The sequence below is a fragment of the Haemorhous mexicanus genome, chromosome 6 (genome assembly GCF_027477595.1).
Source record: "Haemorhous mexicanus isolate bHaeMex1 chromosome 6, bHaeMex1.pri, whole genome shotgun sequence".
NCBI lineage: Eukaryota > Metazoa > Chordata > Aves > Passeriformes > Fringillidae > Haemorhous > Haemorhous mexicanus.
In genome coordinates, this window is record NC_082346.1 from 4,641,926 (window position 1) to 4,661,030 (window position 19,105).

The window sequence follows — 19,105 nt, forward strand, 5'->3', positions numbered from 1 at the left end:
AGTGATGGTGAGTGTGCCTGGGCTGTGGCACAGCAGCTCCTGGCTCCAGGGCACACCCAACCACCCATGGCATGTCTCACACTGCTTCCCCACTCTTCTGGGCAGCCCAGGCACAGAGGGGAGTGGCTGCATGTCACCATCACATCATCTGAAAGATCCCTTTGCCAGGATTTCTTCTCCTGGGAAGCCGAGAAGCCTCAGAGGAAAAGAAAAACAATAATTATCTGCTTTGCTTCTCCTGTGTTTTGCTGCTTTGGAATGTGGTTTGGACATTGTTTCTCCAACAGGTTTGATTGGTTTCATGTGAATTGTTTTTACTTAATGACCAATCACCATCAGCTGTATCGAGGCTCTGGCGAGTCACAGGTTTTTCATTATTATCTTTTTAAACCTTCTGCAAGTATCTTTATTCTTTAGTATAGTTTTAGTATAGCATTCTTTTATATAATATAAGATCATAAAATAATGAATTAGCCTTCTAAGAACTTGAAGCCAGATTCATCATTTCCTCCCTTCATCAGGGGACCCTGAAACTGCCACAGCTGCAGGGACAAACACCCCTGGCCCTGCTGAGGGCTGTGCCCAGCTGTGGTTGCAGGGGGCTGGGTAGAAGTTTACAAATTGTAGGGCTGTTCTCAGTCCTACAGTGCCTGTCCTGTGGCTGCAGAGCAGGAGTCACTGGCCAAAACTTGTCACCCTGCCAAGCACTGCCTCTCTCTGCAGTTTTAACAAACATGATGAAAATGCCAGTCACAAGTTCAAATCAGTGTGTTTAGGGGGTTTTTGTCTCATAATCGGAATTCGGTGGTGGAATTTATTGTTGGTGCAGTTTGGGCATTGTGCTGTAAGATACAGAACTGAGAAAAAAATGGAATACTGTGAGAAAAAGGTTGAGACAAAACACATGAGTGCTGTACAGGCTCCTCCTAATGTGGTCTCTCAGAGTGGATAATAATATAAACATCCATCCATTAGAAAAAACCTACCCTTTACTGCCCCCCATTAAATACATTGGCAGTCCTATTAAAATACAAGTCAGATTTGTGTTTAATGATCTTGAAAGGAAAGTAATTGCTTGAGTATTACCATTCCAATGTTCTTACAGCAGCATATAATATATACAGTCCAAGTGCCACTTCTGAGTGCTGTGTGGCACTGGAGATTGCCCAGCCTGTTCAGAGAGAGGGTGCAAAGCTGATCCACCCTGTGAGATACAGCCAAGCCATGGGCTGCATCATTTCTCCATTTTAATAAACTCTTGAAAGGAAAAAAAATCCCAGAAAGCCACTCCAGCCTGGGAAGGCAGGGCTTGAACACCACTGATGCTTGCTCAGGTGAGGAGTTCTGCTGTTCCTCAGAGGAGCTGAGCTCCTTTACCATGTGCCAGCAGCAGCACAAAATCATGCTGAGGTCTCTCATCTTCTGCTCTAGGTTTTTCACCCCTGACAGTGTCTTAGTCCGCATCATAGATTATATCATGGTCAACTCTTACTCAGGTTTTTGTGGGGATTTCCTCAAACAGAAGCTCCTTGTGTTGAAGGAAGAGGGAAATGTAAATGCATTATTTTTATTTATATTATATTAATTTATTATATTATTATTATTATCATCATTGTTGTTTCTATTTTATATATTATATTCTATATATTCTATTATATTCTATTATTCTATTATTATATTAATATAATATAATATAATATAATATAATATAATATAATATAATATAATATAATATAATATAATGTAATAATATAATATAATATAATATAATATAATATAATATAATATAATATAATATAATATAATATAATATAATATAATATAATATAATATAATATAATATAATATAATATAATATAATATTATTATATATTATATTATATGTATTCTATTATATTATATACAGAATATTATATAATATACAGAATATTATATAATATACAGAATATTATAATGTATCATATTATAACATATTGTTATATTATACCATATATCATTATACATTATTATATATTATTATATCATGTTATCTATAATTTTATAAATTATTATATTATTTATTTTTATTATCTATAATTATATATATTATTATATTGTTTATATTTTATTTTGTTATTATATTTATATTTATTTTATTCACTTTATTTTTCTTTTATTATTTTTATTTTTAAGTCTACCAAGAGTAAACCAGGAGAGTATTTCATAAAGCACACAGCAAGAGTGTCACAAAGAATACCAGAACTTTCCCAGTGGGCACAAATGATGTCCAAGCCCTTTTTTCACCTCTCTTGCCTATCAGGCTTTAGGAGGGATGGTGAAGGGCTGGGCTCAGTGTCTGTGTGTCACCATAGCTTGTCCTGGGGGGAAAATGGCTTGGCAGTGTCTGCCCCGAGCTCTGTGCTTGTGCCAGACCAGCTGAGGAGGCCACAGCCATCCCTGAGACCCCAGCTAGAAGCAAGATTAATTAAAGGACCCTAACGAACTCAAAGTGCCTCGAGCATTGCCTTTTGTTGGCCATGCTGGTTCTGAGAGTGACCAAGTGACAGCCCTGCCACAGTGCATCAGCTTTCACAGCCCCAGGTGCCACTGTCAGCTGCCATCCCAGCCAGGGATGTGATGGGAAGGGAGGTGCAGGAGGATGAGAGCCACTCAAGCACCCACATCTACCAATCAAACTGGTGCCATGGGTCAGAGATCCACGTTGGGATTTGGGGAGGGTGTCCACAATCACTTTATTGGTGGGATGGCTGGTGTTTCTGTCCAGGAGTGGGTCATACAGTTTCTCCCCAGCACCTGGCTCAGGAGGGGCTGCTCCCTGCAGAGTGTGGGCTTGGACAGAGCCCTTCCTCCATTTCAGGTACTCACAGAGGGAGGGCTGGAACAGTCCAGACACAGTGATTCCCCTTCACACTGAGGCTTTTTTAGATCCTTCACCACAGAAAAGGCCTGCAAGGAGGTAACAAAGGTAGTTCATGTTCCTGCTGGGTCCCTGGCTGATGCCAGGGGCTGTAGGAGAGCTGGGGATGTGTAGCCCCACATTTCTCTTCACAGGGAAAAGCAAGGCACAGTTCTTCCCAAGAATATTTCTGAGATTCACATTCTCTGAACCTCAGAGAAAATAAAAACAATTCTTATCACTTGCTGTGCCTTTGTTTGTGCCACAGTAGAATGCAACATGGAGACTGTTCACCCAAATTCATGGTGTTTTGTTTCCTTGGCCTGTCAGGGCCAGCTGTGTGTGTGTGTCGTGACACTCACCAGATTCTGGGCAGTGTGAGCAGAGTGAAGTGCTTGGCAGATTCAGTTCAATAGTGTACTATAATATAGAATAATATAGTATAATAAAGTAATTAATTAGCCTTCTGATAAGAGGGAGCCAGATGCATCATTCTCTCCCCTCATCGGGGGCAAAAATGATCTATAGGGATGAAACTGGAAATCTCTGCTAGAGTTGTGAAATTCCTGCACACTCTTTATGAGGGAAGGGGAAGGCAGAGAACCAGGAAAAGGGAAAATATTTGCAGTTCATGCAAACTCTAATAGCAAAGAAGAGTGGATGCACCCTTCAAGAGGTGTCCACACCTCTCTTTGAGGGTGTGCCCATCCCTGCAGAGAGGTGTGTGAGTCCAGACTTCATGCATGCCCAGGGCAGAATATCTAGCTGTGTGCCAGGAACACCTTGGCAAGCCACTTTACTGCCCTGAGAACTGGGAGCCAGCCCCACATCCCTCTGCAGATTAGCACATTTTTGGATCAGGATGCTCAAGAAGTCCAAACCACTAACAGTGTTTTCTCTGGATCCTCCTGAGCCTTTCACCAGTGAACTGAAAAATATGACTGTGCTGAGTGATCTGGGATTTAGCTGAGCTCCTCATTACAGGTTTCTGATTCCCTCATTAGTGAGCTTTAAATTTCAAGCTGGAACAGATCAGGGACAATCAACAAACCCAGAAAAAAAGTGCACTGGTGCAATTTTAACATGACTTGCCTCAGCTTCAGGCCAACTAAACAGCACATCTGGATGGCCCAACGTGTTGCTCTTGAGAATCTGAGAAAAGCCCTTGAGCTTTTATTGCAGCTGGGACTGGGTGTTATTGAGGGCTGGTGACCAACTGGTGGTGCTAATGCTTCATTGGATGGGAGGTGAAGAAGGGTTCATCACCTCTCACTAAACGTGTACATCATTACACAAACCCTCTGCAAATCACAAAGCAGCTCTCACCAGCCTTGCAATTAAAGGATCCAGCTTGGGTCAAAGAGACAGTTGTAGAAAATGTCTATTCCCAAATTTCACATGGCAGCACTTGGATCGTGATCTCTTCAAGGAGCAGTCTCTTGCTCGGGTCACCCAACATTCCTTAGTCCCCAGGATAGACTTTTGTGTGGGTTTTGTGTCTGTGAAATGCTTTTGGCCTGGGAGGCTGATTGAAACTCACTTGTTCGCACAGAGCTGTGGAACAGCAAAGCATCAAGTCAGACAGGGCTGGGTTTGAGGGAGAGTTGGCCGCAGCCAGAGCCAGCAAGCCTGGCTGATAGAGCTCAGTCCAAGCCCTGGTGGGTGTAGGAGGCTCTGGAGCCAAGTGTCACTCTGTGTGGCAGGCAGCACAGCCACTGACTGCAACAGAAACAGACTCCAAGAGCTGCAGGAGTGTGAAAATAAAACCAGAATCCTGTAACTTTCATTTATCCAAGGAAGTGATGCTCCTTCTAAAGAAGGCAAGGTGCCATTATTCATACTTGATGGAGGCTGTTGAGGCTCTTAGAGGTTTGTGTTTGGTGGCATTTGACAGCTCTGTCCCCTGGGTGTTGTGCTGAGAGTCACCTGCCACAAGCAGGTCAGTGACAAGCTGCAGGAAGGATTGTCCTGAAAGGAGAAGGGAGGAACTGAGTAATTTTCTTTTGCAGCTGGTAGGCTGTGAGAGGAAAACCCCTTTTCACACCAGCTCTGACCTGTGAGGACACTTTCTGAACACGAGCTCCTCAGAGTGGCAGTGAGAGTGGAAGGGGAGAACTGCAGTGTGATGTGGTGACAGACACTCGTGGTGATTACACCAGGTGATTACAGCCCTCCCTTCCCACTGTGCTCACCCTCTCCCTGAAATCATCCTCCTCTGAGAGCTCCTGGGTCCTGGCAGGAGTGAGGTACCCCTGGTACTGTCAGGAGGGGCAGGCAAAGGGATGCCCACCCTGCAGACTCCCACCCACATAAATGTAAATATATACATTTATATATTTATATATTTAGTCTATTTATGCATATTTAGTATTTATATATTTAAATATTTGGTATTTGGTGTGGTGTCTGGAGGATACTCACACCTGGCATTTCCAGTGAACTAGTCAGAGATTACTGTGACTGGTAAGGAGCTGGCCTTTTTTCACATTTTCTCCAGTAATCACAGTTTCAGTACTATGAAACAACCTATTTGGAAACAAACCTATTCATTAATGCCAAACTTCTCCCTGATGAGCACTGTCCTATCTTTTGGTGGTGGTTACATTGATGACCATTTTTTGGAGTTCAGGCAAGTACCAGGGCACTCTGTGAAGCTTTATCTCATAAAATACAGACATAGAAACTCTTCCTGTCCTCTGGAGTAGAATGTCTGCAGGTGCTGTGCAGGTTCCTCTGAGGCCACCCTCAGGCAGGTCTCCTCCTCCCCAGAGGAAGAGGCAGTACAGTGGCCCAGGGGCTGCTGGCCCACCAGCAAAGGCAGCCAAGGCAAAGGAGGGCTCTGAACGTCACCTGCTGATGCTCTCTGAGTGTCCAATTAAACTGGCAATGGCAATTGTGAGCCTTCTCAAGGGGGCCTGGTGACACCCCATAGTCATCAGTCTCAGTTTCCCCTTTTTTTCCCCTCCTCCATTCAAAGAAACCCAGTTTTTCCACTCCAAATCCTTTCCTAGTGGTTTTCTAATTGTTTTTCCTTATGGACAGTCCCCCTATGCATCCTTCTTTCAGAAGGAACAGCCCTGACAGAGGCTCTCCACTTGGGATTATCCCCCAGCAGTGTTTGCTTCCTTTCTGGCTCATCCTGCTTGTTTCCCATACCCAGGCATATTAACATTCCAGCTCTGATTGTCATTTATCTTTTGTTGGAGAACATTTCCTTTCTGTCTCATTCAGGGAAAAAAAAAAAAAACAACAACCAAAAAAACCCCAAGAAGTTAAAACAGTGCCAGATTTTTAAAAAATGAAGGCTTCTTCTCTATTTTTGTTGCAGGCACTTCAAATCTCAGCTGCTTTGGATTGCAGAATGTGCAACCCCAAGAGGCACGGGCATGCTGGGTGCTCAGGTCAGATAATTGCATGCACAAGTGTCCAGTTCCATGCATGTCTGTGATGTGCATTCCTGAATGCATTCATGCTGGGTGCCATCACGTCAGAGCAGGGCTGTGCCTCAGGAATGCTGTGATGGGAATGCTGGGGACACAGGGCACAGAGGACAGGCTGTGCTGGTGAATGTGGCTGCGTTTCTGCATGCAGTCCTCATCTTCTGACATTTGAAAATGTGTTCCTTAATCTCTGCGGTGCGGGATTTGCTGTCAAGAAACATTGTCTGGGATGAGCTGTTGGGATTCAGATTATCAACCAGACATTAATTATTCTTCCAACTAAACCCTCAACAGCTAGGCTAGATAATACAAATGTAGAAAAGGAAATGAGGATGAATCATGTTCAGGACTTGAAACCTAGAATGCACCATGCTGTAGGAACAAAATCAAATACCATATGCATATGAGTGCTGAGGCACAGCAGAGCCAGACCCTCAGCTGGGGCTGGAAGGTGCAGTGTTGATGCATCACAAGATGCTTTCCCCACTGCAAGATCTCAAGCAGTTCTGTTTATTCTGAGCATTTCCAGATAATGACAATATCTGTCAGGTGGCGCTGAGGAAAGCCCAAGCCAAGAGAAGAAATAAGAGCTGTTAATCTTTTGTGATGGCAAACTTGTTTTTTTTTTTTTTTTTAGTCATGCTTATGCAAGAAGCTGCTCAGACAGACAGAAGTAGTGTAGGCCCTTGGAGAAGCTGCAGCAGGTGCCTCCCTATGGGTTTCTCTGGGTCTGGATTGAAGGCACTTGAGACAATAGTTCATGTTTGGACTCAAGTTTATTATTTCTTATCAGTAAAACAGTCTCACAACCATGAGTTCAGCAGCTTTTCATTACAAGGCACAAAATGGCCAACAATCTCTTGTTCCAAGGTCTTTTAAGACTCAACTATCCAATTAAGAGCTGACACCCAGATTATTTTCCCTTTTAACCCAATTACTGATCCCACAGAGCCCCCAATGCAGACTTTTCTGTCCAATTACACAATGCCACCCAAACCCAAGAAGAAGAAAGAAGGAAGAAGCAGCATGAAGAAGAAACCCAGGAGGACACCCTGTGCCCTCCATCTTGCTTCCATCCACAACACACGAAAAATCCCAAACCCTCAATTTCTCACCAAGTGACACACCTGCACTACTCTCTATAATCTATTTCACACTTTTGTGGATTCTAGTCTATCTTGAAGTCTAGGAAACTTTCTCCATGGATGAGGGTCAAAGTCAGTGTTCCCCTGGGATTCAGGGCACCCCAGAGCAGACAGAGAAATATTCCCTGTGGTGCCCTGGGTTTCCACACCTCCCCATGCACCAGGCAAAGCATCAGAGCTTTTCCTGTGTGTTGTGCTGACCAGGCAAGAGGCCTCCAGCTCATTTACCCTGTGGCACCTCAGGCTGACTTCAGTACAGCTTTATATTTATAGCCCTCTGTTTCACGTGTGGTTAAAATGCTTAATATCATCATGGTGTTTTCCTTGTATTCATCTGGGCTAGACATTAAGTATTTACATTTCAGCATACACAACTAAATGCTTTTAAACCCGAGGAAGGGGTTTAAAACCTTAGAATAGAACCATAAAGAGCTAATGAGAAGAATAAAAATTGGGTAGATAAAAAATGATGTAAGGTAGGGTCTTAATTTTTTATTATTAAATTCACAGCGCATTAAATATTAAGTGTCCATAAACTTTGTTTTGTGCAATGATAAATTAATAATATCTACATAGACATGTTCTTTTACAACAGGGAAGCCAAGAAACATAGTACCAGAGGACCTTGTGTTGACAACCAAAGCTATTAGAATAGACTCCTTAATCTTCAATCATAAAAAGTAGATAATGTTGTTTCTTATTACTATTAAATGCAAAGTGTCTTACTAGGAAACATATATGCCATCACTAAAAATAACTATCAGGGAATGTTTTGAGAAGGGAGAAAAAGATGTTGGCAAATTATACCTTGAGATAAACTCAGGGAAATGTTCCCTGCTAATCTCTGCCATATAAAAATTGTTTTTCAACTTATTCTCCTGTTAGCTCATAACAGGTTGCATAAGATTTATGTCTGAGCACCCAAACAGTCAGGGTTTAACCTGGCATGTTGTACTTTGGGTAATATCCCCAAATGTCCCCAGCCTGCAGGCTGATGGAATACTTTCTGAGCTGCTGAAAAGCCTCTGCTGACCTCCTCCTGGGGAGAGGATGGTGAACTTTGTGTCTTCCACCTCATCTGCAAGCCGTGAACAACGCTTCCTTGATTAAAGCCAGGGGACTTCTGCAACTTTTGTCTGGGGTTTAGCAGCATTATTCATTCTGGTGTTTCCTGTGGCTCATAAATGAGAGAGGAGGAGCTGTCATCCAGGCCAGTCCCCTCAAAGCCAAACTCCTTGACTGCAGACCAGGCCGTGGAAAAGCATTTCCAAATGAAGTGTGGCCTAAATGAAGGAATTAGGGGTTTGCAACATATTTACACATGGCCTAGACAGCAAACCCCTCCACTGCTTTCTGCTGTAGCTCCCAGGGCATGGAAGTAGATGGGCTTTGAAAACCCTTCAGCAGCACAGCTGGTAAAGAGCAGTTCCAAGCACCTAAACCAGTAAGGGTAGGACAAAATGTTGCTTTGCATGACCACACACAAATTTTTGAGTCCTGACACTTTAATTTTTTTTTTCCAAACTAGAAGTGAAATGAGACTCATCTGATGTCACCATCAATGATTACCTTTACCATCAATGGTAATGATGTTACCATCAAGAGTATTGAATGGGTAAACCTAAACCAGTTAACTTTGGACATACATTTGCTTTCCAAACCCTCTGCCTTTGGTTCCCCTGCACGTTCCATACCCAGGGCTGCTGCCACCCCATGGCTCTCAGCCAGCTCCTGCCTTCTTGGGGCTCTAGCTGGTCACAGTGACCCCCAGATGTGTTAGAAAGTCTCTTTTCCCAGCCCAGCGGTCAAAGAAGGAGTCAGAACTCCTCACTTCTCATTCTCAAGGTTGTTTATTGTTTCTTATCTATAAAATTCTTTCCCCTGTCCTGCCGAGGTCCTTTCAGCAGGACAGTCAGAGGCACACTGCCCACCCCCAGGACAGTGTTGTTATCTTTTTATACTAAAAAACTATGTGTACAATATTTGCAATAACTTCCCAGTACCTATCACTTATGTTAGACAGTGAGCTTCTACTCTTAACCAGTCTAAAAGTGCCAACATCAGAGCAGAAGATGGAGGCCAAGGAGAAAGACTGGACACATCCAGATTCCTCCATCTTGCCCCCTGAACCCCCATTCTAAAACCACAAAAAATCTATTTCTCACCCTGTGACAAACTAACTATTATTCTAGTTAGCTATTCTACTTATTCTACTACTATTCTAGTTATTCTACTTAAACTCTTGTGACTTGTAATTCTTCACATATAGGTTGGTAACTGTTTTTTCCATGGGTCAAGATCAGAGGCACAGGGGTCTGGGGCTCTGTGCCAAGGTCTCTGAGCCCCCCGGGCAGGGGCTCGAGTCCTCCAGGGCAGCCAGAGGAATTTCCTGGGTTCCGACACTGCCCCAGTTTTGTTTTTTTTCTCGTTATCCCGAACGAGCCGGGCTCGGGTAAGGACAGGCTGGGGCAACACGTGGCTGCCTTTGTCTGTTCCTAAGGGCTCTGTCCGGTAGCCGATGGGAACCAGGAGGTGCCAGGGAGCGCATCCCGCCAGCTCAGCTGCTCCCGGAGCGCCTGCCAGCCCCGCTCCCGCCGGCTCCCCGGACAGCCGGCCGGCTGGAGGCAGCCGGGAGGGGACGAGCCGTGCCCCGGGGTGCAGCAGCAGCTGCTGCTCGCTGCCAGGCTTTCCCAGACCCTGTGGCACAGCCCCTTGCCGTCCCTCCTGGCAGCTGCGGGGGCTCTCCCCGCCCGCAGCCCTGCCCTGGCTCTGCCTGTGCCACCAGGAGCCTGTCTTGGAGTCAAGGCAGGGGACGTCGGTGGCCCAGGGCACCCAACTTCGGTGTCAGGCTTCCTCCTCATGAAAAAGAGAGTTCTGCCTCCCAAAAAGCATCCCCAGTGCTCTGGACTCAGGGAACACCCGACTGTGCTGCTTTAGCTGCAAAAGCTGAGATTTGAGGCACGGCAGAGCAGTGGGGAGGAAGGCTGGGTGGGCTCTCTTTCCTCTCCTTCCTATTTCGAGGCTTTTGCGTTGGGGGGATGTTCACTGCAGGGAGCTCATCCCCGCTCCTGCAGCCAGGCCGGGCTCTGCGGGCTCTGCTTTGGGAAGGTGAACGTGGAGAGGTTGGCCCATCCCATCCCCAGCCTCAGCCCCTCCTGCCCTGCACCATTTCACAGGTGACTTCTGCTGAAAGCCACCCACAGGAGACTGCTGGCTGTCAATCCCTCTCTTACAGAGCTGCAGAGCTTCCCATCCTGCTCTGGGTAACACAAAAAAAGAGCAGTGAGGGGATGGTGCCTGCTCCGTGTGCCAGCATAGAGACATTGAAATTTTTTTTTTGTGGTTTTTTTTTGGTGGTTTTTTTGTTGGTTGGTTGGTTGGTTTGAGTTCTTTTTGGTTGTTTTTGTAGGGTTTTTGTTTGTTTGTTTGCTTGCTTGCTTGGTTTTTTGCCTTGTAAAAAAAAGAGCAGTGAGGGGAGATGCCTGCTCCATGTGCCAGCCCAGAGACATTGATTTTTTTTGTGTGTGGTTTTCTTTGTTGGGTTTTTTTTTTTTTGGTTTGTTGGTTGGTTTGAGTTCTTTTTTTTTTGTTGTTGTTGTTTTGTTTGTTTGTTTTCTTGGTTGGTTTTTTGCCTTGTTAAAGAACAGGGATAAAGACATCCCTGAGGCAAAGACTCCAATGTTCTGAACTTTCAGGTGGAAACCACAGACATGTCAAAATTGCAACCAGGGCTGCAGGAGTTTTGCAGGCACACCCTGGTCAATGGGCAGCCTGATACCAGCTGCCCAGCAACCTCCAAAATTTGGAAGCACAGCTCCAAAATTAGATGAGCCTGACCATGCAGATCCCCCAGCTGCTGGACACTGGCCACAGAAAAGTAGTGCTGTCAGAAAGCACCTTCATAAAATGCTGTCATTTTTGGGAAACCTAGAGAAAGCCCACCTAAAGATCTTAAACTGATAGACATCAGCGACAGGCAGGGCTTAGCCAAGCAGCTAATGGGGTTTAAGTGGAATAAGCCCAGGCTGACAGTGGCAGATCCCATCGGTCAAACACCTGGACAGAAATACCTGCACCACACAGCCCCGCTGTTATTGGCTCGGCATGAGCCGCAAGAGGCGTGATGCAGTGCAGCGGGATTAGTGGAAACCTCCACCTGGGAGAATTTAGGGTAAGCTCCTCAGCATTTGCTCCCAGGGTAGTTTAAATTGTTTTCTGCTTAAGGAATTGGCTCCGAAAATCCCTTTGTTAAGCACTTAAGTACAGGTCGGCTCTTGGGCACAGCCTCATGCCGGTAGCGCATCCCCAAGGGCGCTGGCTGGGCGGAGGAGGGTGCGACCTGCAGGAGCGGGCTCCCCTCCCTGCTCTCGGGTCAGTCCCGGCTGGAGCCTGGGGATCAGTCCAGGCTGGAGCCTCGGGGTCAGTCCAGGCTGGAGCCTGGGGATCAGTCCAGGCTGGAGCCTCAGGATTAGTCCAGCTGGAACCTCGGGGTCAGTCCAGGCTGGAACCTCAGGGTCACTCCAGTCTGGAACCTGGGGGGTCAGTCCAGGCTAGAGCCTTGGGATCAGTCCAGGCTGGAACCTCGGGGTCACTCCAGGCTGGAGCCTCGGAGGCAGTCCCAGCTGGAGCCTGGGGATCAGTCCCAGCTGGAGCCTTGGGATCAGTCCCTGCTGGAGCCTTGTGGTCACTCCAATCTGGAACCTTGGTGTCAGTGGAGACTGGAGCCTGGGGATCAGTCCAGGCTGGAGCCTCAGTGTTAGTCCAGGCTGGAGCCTTGGAGTCACTCTAGGCTGGAGCCTTGGGATCAGTCCAGGCTGGAACCTAGGGGTCGCTCCAGGCTGGAACCTCGGGGTCACTCCAAGCTGGAGCCTCGGAGGCAGTCCCAGGTGGAGTCTGGGGATCAGTCCAGCTGGAGCCTGGGGATCAGTCCAGGCTGGAGCCTGGGGATCAGTCCAGGCTGGAACCTGGGGATCAGTCCATCTGGAGCCTGGGGATCAGTCCTGGCTGGAACCTGGGGATCACTCCAGGCTGGAGCCTTGTGGTCAGTCCAGGCTGGAACCTCGGGATCACTCCAATCTGGAACCTCAAGGTCACTCCATGCTGGAGCCTCGGGGGTCACTCCAGGCTGGAGCCTCGGGGTCACTCCAGGCTGGAGCCTTGTGGTCAGTCCAGGCTGGAGCCTCGGTGTCACTCCAGGCTGGAGCCTCGGTGTCACTCCCGGCTGGAGCCTGGGGATCAGTCCCTGCTGGTGCCTGGGGATCAGTCCAGCTGGAGCCCCTGTGCTGCTCCTGCAGCCCAGCAGGCATCGCACCCCAGCACTGCAGAGGGGCTGCCCAGGAGCCTGCTCCTCTGTGCTGCCTCCCTGAAGGGCTGCTGCTCACTTCTACCTTCCCTCTGTGGCTTTTTTTAAAATTCCCTTTTCATTTTTCTTTTTTTCAGCTGCCTCAGTTTTCTGTGACGCACTTCTGTGGCGTGACTTTGTCATTATAATACACTTATTTTCATTGCAAACCTACTCTAGCTGGACCTTTCCAAAGGAGCCCAAGGATAGGTGACAAGCTCTTCGTTTGTATACTTGGGAGTCATTTGGTCAAGTAAAGCTGCTGTGTGTAAAGTCACATTCACTGCATAACAATTGGAGTGAAGTTTTTATGCGCAGGGCTTTTTATTTTCCAATCAGCAGCCCTGAGCTGGGACTTTTGGGGTAAACTGGTAGCTCTGGGCAGCTTTGAAGCATCACAAGTGCAGGGTTTTGTCTCCAGAAGATTTACTAGCAGTGATCTTTTCTTCAACCGTTTTATTAGCCTCCTTTTACATATGTATAGCAGCGAGGGGGGGACCTGTTGTTGGTGAAGTACAGAGCCTATTTCCCCTATGGTATTCACACAAAAAAAAAAAAAAAAATTGTGTGAAAAATTGTTGCCCAGGGCCTTCCCAAATCTTGAAATTTAGCTTAGCACCATGAGGTTTTTAAACCCTTCCAGCCTTCTCCACCCCCAAATCCCTCTTTTAAAGGTTGAAGCTGGGCTAACAAATTCAGCAGTGAGAATGGATGCCCTGCCCTTGGCTTCCTGGAGCTGCCAGAATAAATCTGGACCCCCTGGCCAAAACACTGGAAAGTTTTCGCCCACTTAACATGGGTTTTATAATTTTAACTTGTAAGTTCTTGTTGAATTGAGCCCTGTTGCGTGGACAAATTGGACAAGAAAAGTTTAAATGTTACCACTTTGGCTTCTCCTCAAGTGGTGCTGAGCACAGATGTTTGAGGGGGCCATCATGTCCCTGTAAGAATGGGGGCTTTGTGTGCATAACCTTACAAAGGGCAGAATAGCCCTGCTTTGCTGCCAGCCCCAGGATCATCCTATCTTTATGTGTTGATTTATTAGGCCAGGGATGAATGAAACCGTAATTAATATTACTGAAGCATTAGAGTCTATTTAATTTAAATGCCACTGAATATTTCACTTTCAGTTGGGAGTGACAATGTGTTCGGGACTGTTGGTGAAAGCCTCAGCCATCTGTTACCCCTGCTAAGAAGGGAAGACAAGAGAGACACAGGGCAACAGAGAGCACTGAGCTTTGTGGCTTTTCCAAGCCTCAGGATCATCACTCAACTCGAGGGCAGCCAAGAAACATTCCTGCACACTGGACCCTCAGTGTATAGGGGAAAGGCCTGAAAGGGTTTGGGGACAGCACACCTCCTTGAAGGATGGAGAGAGGGGGACACAGAGCGACAAAGGTGGAGATTTACAGTAAGTACATTTGTAAATGCACACCTAAAGTGCCTCTGAGCACCTGCACCAAAGCGCCGTGGCACTGGAAAGGGGGCAGAGCAGGGAACTGGTCAACCTACAGGTGGTGTAAAAATATTTCTAAAGGGGGAAAGGGAGGGAGGAAAGAGTCAAAGCAAGGTCTGACTGTTGGTTTTAATTAGCCTAAGCAGCGAGGTTCCAGTCCAGCTCCATTGTAGCAAACATCCAGGCTTTGACTCGGTGGGTATCACAATTTTGGGAGCATGAGACGTTCCCCGTGAGCTGCTGCTGTGAAGTGGTCTCCCAGCCCCAAAAACAAAAAAAAAAAAAAAAAAAAAAAAAAAAAAAAAAACAAAACAAAAAAAAAAGGCATGGAGGGGGAAACAAAAAGGGCAGTAGGCTTAGTCCCGGGGAAATGCTGCGGGGCATGAAGTGAGCAGCCGGTGAAGCATCACCTTTGCTCCTGCAGTGCCAGGGGAGGGTCCCGGGCAGAACCAGGGGCTGGGAACCGGGTGGGAGGAGTGTGCCGGGGCTGGCCCTGCCTGGGGGACGCCGGGGAAGGACGCGTGTGGGAGGCTCCGTAGTCCGTGGGATGGTAATTAGCACAGTGGGTTTTCTTATAATTGGGATCATTTGTTCTCCCAGTTTTTCTCCTGCGAACTGATTTCATGCCAGAGGGAAGCTGTGTGACTCACACCTTGCCATGCCAATTAGCTGATAAACATCAAATGTAAACAAAGATGGCCTAATTAAGACTAGTCGCCCAACCTCTACATGCATCTTGTCAAAATCCCACCAGCCTTTCACATCCAGACTTATTTTCTTGTTTGCTGGGACTAAATTAGCGGCTTTGCACAAGAGCCTCTTATCTTTGGGAGAATCTCACAGCAGGTAATGAAGAAAATTGGGAGCTGGCCGCAGGAGCTGTGTCACCCCCTCCACCTCAGCAGGTGCCTCATGCCAAGGCTGAGGGCAGGGATTTGTCTGCCACGGGGTGATGCTGGAGGCTGACCCGGCAGCCACATCCCGAGGTATTCCCTCCATTTGTCTTCCAGAGCGCGGCTGTCTGTACGTGAAATCTGCGATGTGTGTGTCTCCTGCTGCTCTCACCTGCTGTGAAAATTCATCAGTCAGAGTCCCCGGCTTGCCAGGGGCCCGGCCCCCGGCTCGCAGCCCGGGGAGTTATTTGCGCTTTGGAGCGCAGGTGTGCGACAGCCGCGCATCCCCGCAGCAGCGTTTCGCACCCACTTCGCGCCGGAGAGCAGCACCGCACAGGTGAGCTGCGGCCCAGGAACAAGCCCCGGGAGGGATTTTTATTCCAGGAGGCATCCTAATGAAATCCACAGGATGATCTCGTGGCATTATAAAAATTTTTAAAGGGCCAGAAATATCAGCAGGTCGTCTGGACCATCCCTCCGCATCAAGAGAAGATGCCCGGGGTCCCTGAGGCTCCTTCGGCCCATCCCGGCAGGCTGTCCCGGCTTCTCATTGGCCTTGCTGTCAGGGATGACATGCCTCAGGCTTGGAACGAGTTCCTTTGCCGCGCACCGAGCCCGTTTGCTGCAGTCCTACCCGGGAGGAACACACACAGCAAGCCTTCCCCTAGGTCACTACCTGTAATGAACTTAAAGGTTGTTATAATCTCTTGCTGCTCAGCACCTTCTCCTCTTTAATCTCAGCAGCTCCAGGTGGTTGATCTGTTCTGCAATAAGTCCCGTTTTCCAAGCCTGTCATAATTTTCAGCACTCAACTCTCAAGGCTCCTGTGGCTCCTAAAGCAAAACATCCCAATGGGAGCATGGCACCCACCTGGCTGTGCTTCACCCCACCCCTAGTTTCACCACACCCGTCCCTTGCTCCTTCCAGCCCCAAGTGGTCATCCTGAACACCACCCCACCTCCCTGCATGCCACTGCTCCTCTTTGCTTTGGGTCATCTGAGACTGGGATTGGGTAATACCTGCTCCAGGACAGGAATGACAATTTAGCAGTGTCTGGTTGCAAGGCTGACCATCCCCCAGCCCGACCCACTGCTAGCTCAAGCTGGCACTGAAGGCACTGCTGCTGTCCCCTTGTCCCTGGGGGTTGCAGGGTCTCTTCATCCAACCCACATTTCCCAGCCTTGTTCAAGGAAGCTTCCTGAGAAGTGCTACCTTCCTCAAGTGAGAGAAAACTGGAGGCAGGGCTTCTTTTCTCTCATCCATGGCTTCTCACCACATGGCAGGGCTTCCCCAGTCCCAAGCTGTGTCATGGGAAATAAATACAGGGTGGATATTTGGAAGTTTTTTACAGAAAGAGTGATGAGTTCTGGAATTGCCTGCCACCTTGGGAGGTGGTGGAGTCCCCATCCCTGGGCGTGTTTAACAAAGCCTGGATGTGGCCCTGGGTGCCAGGGTTGAGTTGAGGTGTTGGGGCTGGGTTGGACTCCATGATCTTGAAGGTCTCCTCCAACCTGGTCATTCTGTGAGTTCTGTGGAAATAACTGGAGTGATTTAACATATTTTGTCCTTGACAAATCCCTGTTGGTAGCTCCCCCTGGGGTGTTTACAAACAGTTGTGTGTCACTTGTTCCAGCACGTTCCTGGGATGAAAACTGGGTTGGTTGCCTTGTCTAAAACTCACCAGTGCTTTTTTACTGGTGTGAAGGTCCTCAACAAGCCCTTGGTGAAAGCTGCTAGTGGCCCTGAGCCCACCTCAGGCCCTTTGCTAACCATCCCAGGCAGCTGGGGAATAACCTCCCACACCATGGCTGTGAGAGCAATAAAGCACTGCTGATATTTCCCTGCTTCCCACTAAGATTATGGGATATCCCTCAGGGAAATTACCTGGTCTGATTTAATGTGCTTGGACTGGTGGCTCATTTATGCACATGTGGGAGAGGGATCTGCTCCTCCCAGAGGAGGCAGCAATCAGCTGTGCTCACCCTTCTTTCCCATGGCCAGTCCCACAGTTTGGGTCAGCATCCCTGGGAATGACCAGGTTTGATGGAAGGAAAGGTGGAGGAGTGCAGGAAAGGCAGACACAGTGCAGCTGTAAAGGATGGCCAGTCACAACATGGCAGCAGCATTTCCTTCCCAAAACCTTGCTTGGAGGTGCACAGACTCTCCCCACTAGTCTGACCACGTTGGAAAGTAGGACTGGGTGGATCACTCTTTGTAGGGGAGGAATGGGATGTGTACATTTCCACACAACCATTAGAAGTAATTCTGACATCATTTATTCAAAGAACCTTATGGCCAAAGCTTCAAATCTTTGAAAGTTACGTGCCTCACAAATTATACCAATGCTGGGCACTGCATTGGTATGCACTTCCCAGAGTAGCCAGGGAGGATGTGCTGGTACCTGGCTGGAGGCTGAGTGGAGGAGCTTCACACAAAACTGCTGATGTCCTAGTTGGTGCAAACACACAGAAAATCAAGCAGAGAAATCCAGGCTGTGATGCCTTGAACAACAAGCTCTGTTCTAGGCTGACCTAGAACAAGACCAGACAGAGCTAAAGAATAAAGCAGGGATTTATTCAAAGGATCTCCTCCATGGACCCACCTTGGGCAGCACAAGAGCCCAGCCAGGGCTGCACCCAAGATGAACCAAAATGGCCCAAAATGCATGAGAGCTCCCGGGGTCTCTCCCTGGGATCAGTTCTGCTCCATTTGCACCTTGCAGTTCATTGTCCCATTCCAGCTTTGGCCCAGGCAGTCCCACTCTGCTTGTTTTTCTCTCTCCAGCCCACGGTGTTTGTGCTCTTGGGGCTGAGATTTGGATCATTTGTCCTTGGTGCCCAGCTAGAGCAGGAATTGTTTTGTCTCCCTGCTCTGTGCAGAGAGCTCACCATCCCCTCATGTGGAGCCCAGGAAATAAACATTAAAGCCACACAGAATGTGAAAATAGAAAAGCTGAAACCTGAGGCATCAGTTGCACTACCACTGTGGGTGCACTCACAGCTCACATCCAGCTTACAGCACAGAAGTGAAGATGTGAAGATACCTCAACTGTTTTAATGGGTAAGTCATCTAATACATGCTAAAAAAACCCAATTTCATGGCTGTTCAACAGTCTGGTGGGGTTCTGGGGAAGACACTTTTCAATACCATGTAAATCATGCCCTTGTTGGTGGTGGCACCAGGAAGTTTTTCTATTTCATGAAATTACTATTGTCTAGAAGCACTTTGAAAAGAGTTTACCAGCTAATCAGCAAAGTGCCATAATTATGCCAGATGACAAAGCCTTTCCCATGTTTGAGTTTCTCCACTGGCAGGGCTCAAAACAACGTGGAGCCTCATAGCTTTTAAAATTCCAGTCAGATCCTGCACACTCTCCCCACTGGCCTCCAGCTGACTCATCCTTTTTAGAATATTTCTTTTCATTCCTGTGTCTGTAGGCTGCACATCCCGGAGCTGGAGCCAGACCAAGCTGGTGCTAGCCAGTGTGGTGAACCAGCATTTCTCCATGGTGGCTTCATCAGCTTCTACTGAATTTCAGCTTTTGCTGAAAAGGAAATGGAAAAAAACAATCAAGCTCTCTAGGGAGGAGGAGCAAGCTTTGTGGCTGTGGGCTTGTGGAGGACTGCTCTGGGGACAGGGCAGGGGAGGAGAAGCAGTGGGAAAGTGGGACTGAACCACTGCAGCAGTTTCCAATGGCAGCGTCACCTGTGAGTGTCTCCCTGTCCCCACCTGCACACCCAGGGCAGATGGCACGGGGGCACTGTGTGGGAGATGACCCACACAGGTTTGCAAATGAGGCTGCTGCGAGGGTGAGGTGACCTGGAGCTTCCTGGAGTGTCCCTTCCCCAAGGTGCCACAACAGTGGGACCCCTCAGGCACATCGGCATCCACCTCCTGAGGCTGCAGTCCTTGTGACTGCCCTGCCTGGCACAGC

The 19,105-nt window shown here is 47.7% G+C and overlaps 1 long non-coding RNA gene across 1 annotated transcript in view; it reads right to left on the minus strand.

The window, feature by feature from the left end:
* Window positions 1-14,573: 14,573 nt before the first annotated feature.
* The window catches only part of LOC132328482 (uncharacterized), a 31,310-nt gene continuing 26,778 nt past the window's right edge, over window positions 14,574-19,105 (minus strand). Inside the window, exon 3 of the long non-coding RNA XR_009486784.1 lies at window positions 14,574-18,715. This is a non-coding gene — a long non-coding RNA (uncharacterized LOC132328482). The remainder of the gene's footprint in view (window positions 18,716-19,105) is intronic.